Source organism: Crinia signifera, chromosome 2, assembly GCF_055691185.1.
Source record: "Crinia signifera chromosome 2, ASM5569118v1, whole genome shotgun sequence".
NCBI classification, from domain to species: domain Eukaryota; kingdom Metazoa; phylum Chordata; class Amphibia; order Anura; family Myobatrachidae; genus Crinia; species Crinia signifera.
In genome coordinates, this window is record NC_139218.1 from 387,146,352 (window position 1) to 387,154,233 (window position 7,882).

Sequence of the window (7,882 nt, forward strand, 5' to 3'; positions counted from 1 at the left end):
ATATATACATATAAATATAAACACATACATGTCTGTTGGCACTCAATCCATAATGCAATATACTACAGTGCCCCTCATATCAGCATATGTTCATGGTTTTAAGGGACTAGGAGGAAATCTCTTATCCAAAAGTCGCATGTACTGTATATAGAGCATTTGATCTAATCTTTTAGGGCCATTTCAGTACACGTAAAGACCCGTCAGGGTGCACCTTTATGTGCATTGTCCTGAGGATGGAAAGGGAGACATGGAGATGCAGCGAGAGATGGGGAGAGGGTGATGTCTCAGAGAGGCAGATTGTGTTTGGGTGTTGGGGAGATAGTGAAACAGCAGAAAAGCAGAATGGGAGGTACTGAGGGTGACAGGAGAGGGAGTGGGTGACAGGGAGAGACAGAGGATGACAAGGAGAAGGTGACAGGAAAGGCAGAGGGTCATAAGGAGTGGTAGTGGGAGACGGTAGGGAGAGGGTGAAGGGGAGATGGAGTGGGTGATATATAGGGGGCACTAGGCTGGATGGGAAGGTGCAGTGATATGGAGGGGGGACACTAGGCTGGAGAAAGGGCAAAACTGTGCTGAATGGGGGAAACACTGATTGGACTGACTGGAGGAGGGGGTTTTCTAGCAGAGTGGCAGTTGGCTGATTGGGGGAATGAAGGGGCATACACTGGGGTGGGAGGGTGAGTGAGATGTGTGTGTGTTAGTGTTAGATGTGTGCAGGGAAATTACCCAAACCCCTATTTAGCAAACCCCCTTCACCACAGTTTTCACTTGCCCTGAAACAGGTTGGTGGACATATGAGCAATATACATGAGGAGATGTGGACAGGGCTTTAGAGAGCTCTGACAGGCATCTAGACAAGTAGGGTGGGTGGGGGCATGATCACACATGGGGATGCCCACGGCTGCTTAGCCAGGTTCAGATCCAGGAGGAGGAGGGGGAGTGATAAACACAATATACAGTGTGCAGCAGACTCTCCCCATAGTCCCCTTCCCTTACCTTGTGCTGCTGGTTCTCCAGCAGCTGAGCATATGCACAGTCTATATCTGCCTTTACTCAGTGCTGCGCTGCCTGGGCTCCGTGGTGACTGCCTTAGTTTCACTTTCACTCAGTCTCTGCTCAGGAGGGCGGGTCCTCGCCGGGCTCATGAAAAAAACAATGCTTGCAATGCTCACACTTCTCCCTTCCCCAGCGCTGTGGTGCAGAGGGGAGCATCGGGATCTGACAGCCACAGTGAAGGTGCCGGACAGGAGGGGGGTGCGCTGTAGGAGACCAGTGCGCACTGAGTTGCTGCTGTAAAGTGTAAATGAGCCATGTATGGCTCCATGGCATGTTTACAGCAGCAATGACATCTAATGGGGAACAATGGAGTCAGCGCCCCCTTCTGGCCAGAAGCCCGGCGGCAAATGACTCCATTGCCTCCCAGAGTTACGCCACTGTCTATACCCACTCTCCCGATACAATGCATCTATCCCTCTCCCCATATGCTGCATTAATACCCTCCTCTCTCCCCATTACAGAGAGAATTTGCTTTTGCGAGTGAACCAGAATCAGTCCCAAAGTACATATCATAGAGTGGTGGATAGTGGCAGCGATGCTTTCGACAGCTTTAAAATATATATTATATTGTTTGTGTAAAAGTACAGTAGGTGACTGCGGCTGTAAAGGCCCCCATACACTATGCGATTTTGGGACGATTTCATCCGATTTCGTCACTTTGTGCCGATAATCGGGTGAAATCGGCCCGAAATCGCAGGTGTGTGATATCTGATCCGATCCGATGAGCGGTCCCTTGCGCATCGGACCGGATCAGGGAGGTCGGACGGTCAGTACATACGATCACGTCCGACCTCCCTGTATGCATATGCCTGCCCAACTGACAGACACCGGGGGAGCAGTGGGGCGGGCAGCGGTTCCCTGAGTGCTAAGCTGGCGGCGCGGGGAGTGCAGACCTGGCCGGGCGGTGATGATGATCATAGATATCAGCACAGCAGCGCTGCGGGACGGGACGCGCAGTGGCGGGTATTAGATTAGATACAAAATTCCTGTCAAATGACTAGCCGTTCTCTGATTGGCTGAGCTCTCAGCCAGCCAATCAGAGAACGGCCAGTCATTTGACAGGTATTTTAAAATCTAATACCCGCCACTGCGCGTCCTGTCCCGCAGCGCTGCTGTGCTGATATCTATGATCATCATCACCGCCCGGCCAGGTCAGCACTACCCGGCGCCGCCAGCTTAGCACTCAGGGACCCGCTGCCCGCCCCACTGCTCCCCCTGATAAGAGCACCGCCGCCCCCTGACCCTCACCGCCCGCCCCCTGCGCCCCGACATGTGAGAAATCGCAAGCGATTTCTCACATGTCAATTTTGGCTCATCAAGTGCCAAATTGTGTGTGAGCCTCCCGGGGAGCTCCCGGGCGGCTCACAGGAGAATTGGGTCCGACTTGTCCTAAGGACAAGTCGGCCTAATGTATGGGGGCCTTAACACTCTGATCACACTCAGTGGGGCCGTGGGAGGTGCTGCGTGCGACCGCGCATGCGCACCAGCCCTCCCGAGGCCATTATCAGTGCTGCAGGGGACGAAGCTGGCCGCGGCCATCTTTGTTATGGGTGAAATGGCTGTGGCCGCGGCCGCTATGCACGGAGATGGCAGTCGGCGGTCCGCGGCCCAGCCAGGGGGGGCGAGCGGCCCCTACATGGATGAAATGGGCCGGCCCACCGGGAAATAGCCCGGTTTCCCGGTGGGCCAATCATCCCCTGGTTAGGAGGTATGCTGTACACTGGACACAGACCCTGTCACACTGTACACAGGCCCTGTCACACTGGACACAAGCCCTGTCACACTGAACACAGCCCCTGTACAGCCCCTTGTACACTGGCCACTGCAGCCCCTGTACACTGGACTTGTGTACAGCAGCCCCTGCAGCCCCTAATCGAGTGAGCAGCAGCAAAATAATATATTATTTTTATAGCACAGCACTCCTATGCTGGAGTAAAGATGGCGGGGCGCGCGTGCGTCTTATATAGAATCCAGATCCCGAGAGAATCCGACAGCGCGATGATGACGTTTTGCCTCGTTTTCGGGCCGGAATTTAGGCGGGAACTCCCGGGCTGGCTCGGATCCAGATTCGGATCGCGATATTCGGATCTGTCGGATCCCGGAGATCCGGACCCGCTCATCTCTACTTGCTAGTGTTAAGAGATTGGTGATTTTTGTGTCTTGAGGTTAATCTGAAGATGCAATCTGAAAAACCAACTTGTTCACAGCACAAAATTCTCCATTCCGCTGCCTTCAGGTCCAGGAATGGAGCTGTCAGGGGTCAGGTGACCTACTCCTCAGGAACCGGCTTGAGTGCTGAAACAGAAATGTATTCCAGCAGAGAGACTGCGAAGGTCTAGAAATCCATCACATAGGGAGATTTTGTAAAGGAAGATTTCAGCTTTAAGTTCAAAGCTTTCTGTGTGAACGAAAAAATAAAAACATTTACAAAGTCATAAGGTGCCAGAACTAAATGAAACGCTCAGTATTAAGTAGCATAAAAGTGACACTTTGGAAAAAGTAACTGAATTCAATAACTTTCCGAACAGTAAAAATCAAAACAAGTTACATAAGAGGAGGACAATGAGGAGCATACGGAGGATTACTATCTCCCTAGAAACTCCTGGCCTTTGTTACCTTGTTGTTATTCAGCGCTAATATAATCACTCAGTGACATTCAGCCCAGAATGTTCTGTAAACGCTGGATGCCAGAATTCTAATTAAATCTAGAGCCATTTTCACACATATAAAGTATTCATGTAGAGGAAACAAGGCTGGAAACTCAGAGCATATGGCATCTCTCCACGTCTTGCAAATAAACGTTTGTGGACATGAAAGTGTAGAAATGATATCCTATTGCACGGGTTCACAGACAGCGTATAGTCAGGTGGTCAATAGCATACCTCCCGACTGTCCTGCTTCAAGCGGGAATGTGCTGCGTGGGGGGAAGGAAGTTGGGAGTCCATGCGCACAGCGTCTATTCATGTACCATAGCGGCAAAAGTGGGGCACGGCTCTTCGTCCCTCCTCAAAGTTGGGAGGTATGCGAGCTGAAAAATTGGGGGCATGGCCTATCCGAAGGGGGTGTGGCCTGTACCATGATTGGATTGTGTACCTGCAGATTGCACATTTTAGCAAACTTTGTAATACCCATTACACATAAAGCCACATGCCGCAATGCCAATCACACATTATGCCGCACACCGTGATGCCAATTACACATTACGCCCCACACCGCAATGCGAATCACACAATACACCGCACAGTGTGATGCTAATTACACATTATGCCGCACACCTTGATGCCCATTACACCCCACACTGTGATGGCGGTACTTATTTCCTAGCACGGCCACAATCGCGGGCATCGGGTGTAATTTTTAGTGGTGTACGACGCGACCGACGCGATGCCCCCGATTTTCCCATTGAAATGCATTGAAAAAAGTCTAAATCGCGTCGGTCGTGTCGTATGCGGCTAAAAAATGCTTAAATGGTCCAGACGCGATGCCCCCGATTTCCCATAGGAAACAATGTTAAATGCTTCAATTTACCCGCGATGCCCCCGATTTCCCATAGGAAACAATGTTAAATGCCTCAATTTCACCAAATCATCATGGGGAACAATGGTAAATGGGCCAGAAACTCCCCAAAACACCCCTGAACAGTGAAATGTCCCCCCAAAAGTAGTTTACGCCACCCCACGATCAACGTGAACCCGATTTTTACTCACGATGCCCACGATCATGATCGTTGTGGCCGTGCTAGGAAACAAGTACCGTGATGGCAATTACCCAAATCTCCCCACACCGTAATGCCCATTATACATTATGCCCCATACCATGATGCCCATTACACAGCACAATGTGATGTCCATTAAACATATGCCTCACAGTGCCAGATATGCCAGATACACACATGCCCCCACAGTGGCAGATAAACATATGCCCCCACAGTGCCAGATACACATATGCCCCCACAGTGCCAGGTATGCCCCCACAGTGCCAGAGACACCTATGCCCCCACAGTGCCAGATACACATATGCCCCCACAGTGCCAGATATTCCCCCCCACAGTGCCAAATACACATATGCCCCCACAGTGCCAGATATGCCCCCACAGTGCCAGATACACATATGCCCCCATAGTGCCAGATATTCCCCCCAAAGTGCCAAATACAAATATGCCCCCACAGTGCCAGAAACACGTATGCCCCCACAGTAACAGAATTTCCCACCAGCAGAGTGCAACTCACCATTGTTGCTGTCTCCATCTGCTGCTGTTGCTGCTGCTAGGGGGGGGGAGCGCAGTACATGCCCCTCCTGCCCACATCCTAGTCCAGTGACCCCTGGCCTGCTGTCCTGTGTCTCCTCTGCCACTGTCACTTCCTAGTGTCCAAAAAAATTAAAAGGAGGTTGAAATAATGATGGAAACATAAAGTAGACATATGATCTATGTTAGTTATTAACTATTTTGAGTGGTATGATTATTTGTCTCACAAGCAGAAAATTTAACATTTTGAAAATTGCTAAATTTTCAATTTTTTTACGACATTTTGGTATTTTTCACAAAAAAACACAGACTGTATCGACCCAAATTTACCACTAACTTGAAGTACAATGTGTCACGAGAAAACAATCTCAAAATCACTGGGATAAGTAAAAGCAAAAAAAAGTTATCCCCACTTAAGTGATACATGTCAGATTTGAAAAAAAGGGCTCTGTCAGGAAGGCAAAAACAGGCTGCGGCGGGAAGGGGTTAACCAATAGAAAACAGTGGATGAAAAAAAAAAACGGGTCTGAAACGGGTAGGAGCTTTATTACCATTTAGAAATACCAGGTGAATAGAACCAGTAAATTCACTATGCAGCTTTCAGACTGCATAAACAAAAAAAAGGCAAAATAACGGGTAAAAAGTGCAGTCTGAAAGGGGCATAAGACTCTCCTCTAGCCTCAAAAATTTCAAGCGTTCCCTGAAAACTCACCTCTTCAGGCAAGCCTATCATATTCAGGACCCCCACACAACCTCCTGTAGCATTCAGATCTAATTGCATCCCATCAGGACCGTCTAGTAATCTGATGGGACTGCCATGCTATGGAAATCTATCCTTATGTATCCCTCCTATTATCCCTATAGATTGTAAGCTTGCGAGCAGGGCCCTCCTACCTCCATGTCGGTTTGTATCTACCCAGTTTGTTTAATCACTGATGTTTCCAATTGTAAAGTGCAACGGAATCTGCTGCGCTATATAAGAAACTGTAAATAAATAAAAGTAACGACGCTAGGAAATAAGACCAAAATGCAAAATTAATATATGTACATGGACATCGTATAAGTGTACCGCTCCCCCTCGCTGCACTCGCCATGTTTTGGGCAGAGTGCCGAGCGCACTATTCTATTCTCTCTCTATGCTCACTGGAATGGTAAAGTATGAACAAGACCGTTTTTAAAAAAGTAGGTTGTCGGGATATTGGGCAAAAAGTGTGAGAATCAGAAAGTGAGAGATTTGGGGATACTGTAGGTTTCCCATTTTTCTTTTTAAAGCAGCATACATTTATACTGAAAAAGTAAGTTTAGTTTGCAATGTAATTGATTGTCGCTTAAAAAAAAAAAATATGGGAAAACTCTCCCAAAACATCTCACTTTCTGAATCTCACACTCTATTACATACAGTATGGCCCATTGAGTGCGTTCCCATGTCTAACTAATGCAAGTCTAACTTTTGGCAATGTCCCCCCCCCCCCCACCTCCCCCAAAATCATAAAAATGGCTAAAAAAATATCAGAATTTGTTTTTTGTTTTTTTGTTCCTACGCTATTATTAACCTCAATAACATTCATTTTCAGTCTATTCTGAACACCTCACAATGTTGTTTGTAGGCCAAAATGTTGCACCGAGAAGCCGAATGACTGTGATAAGCGACACAAGTGGGCTGCACAAACATGTGGCTCATCTAGGAGTGGCACTGCAGCAGCAGACAGGATGGCAGTTTGAAAAACTATGCCAAAAAAAGCTCCAAAGAGCACATAATGCAAATAAAATAGGTGCAAAATGTATAATAATAATAACAATAATAATTGTCCTTGGGCCCTCCCACCCATCCCTTATGTTGTATTAACAGGACATACACAATTTAACAAACCAATCATTTCAGCAACAGGGTCTGCTACAACTGTGGCTGAAATAATTAGTTTGTTTGGACCCCCAGCAAAAATGATGAAATTGGCCTCGAAAACCACCTCGGATCAAGTTCGGTGGGCTCGGAGGATCTCAGAAACCGCTCATCCCTACTTTATACCATGGGGAGATGTATCTCATATCAGCTTTTATGTAGTTAAGGCATACCTTGCTTGAACTGTTTCTCCCGCTGATAGATAATCTGGATCCTCCCATATTGCAGATACATTATTGCTCAGTTCTGTTTATGCTCCGTAAAGTTTTATTGAAGTGTTTTGCATCAGGGACCGTTCTAGCTGGCTCATGAAGGGAGGGAGGGTGGTATGCTTCTCCTGCCTTTTACAGCACAAAATGTAGTGGAATACAGTACGTCCTTGCCCTTTGTCCCAGATGATAGCAGATAAGGACACAGCAATTACCAAAACATGGACAGAGAATCCACATGTCACGGCCCTAGGTTAGATCAGTTTAATAGAAAAGAAAGAGAAATAGACTGCGCTGGTATCCAATAATTAGCTAAAATATTATTTAGACATTTCAATTACCTCTTAAATGGTTTTTAATCTTTTAAAAATTAAAAAGTGCAAACAATATAAACTTTACAACATTATAAGTCAGATATTGGCCATTGAAAAACCTTAAAAATAAGGGAAAGGGGAGGGGGGAGGGGAAAAA

The 7,882-nt window shown here is 47.4% G+C and overlaps 1 long non-coding RNA gene across 1 annotated transcript; it reads right to left on the reverse strand.

Moving 5' to 3' along the window:
* Window positions 1-2,945: 2,945 nt before the first annotated feature.
* Window positions 2,946-7,531, reverse strand: LOC146059246 (uncharacterized). Its single transcript, XR_014470206.1, has 3 exons — window positions 7,376-7,531; window positions 5,286-5,418; window positions 2,946-3,454 (listed from the first exon to the last, which is right to left on the reverse strand). It is a non-coding gene; the product is annotated as an uncharacterized LOC146059246 (long non-coding RNA).
* Between the last annotated feature and the right edge of the window lie 351 nt (window positions 7,532-7,882).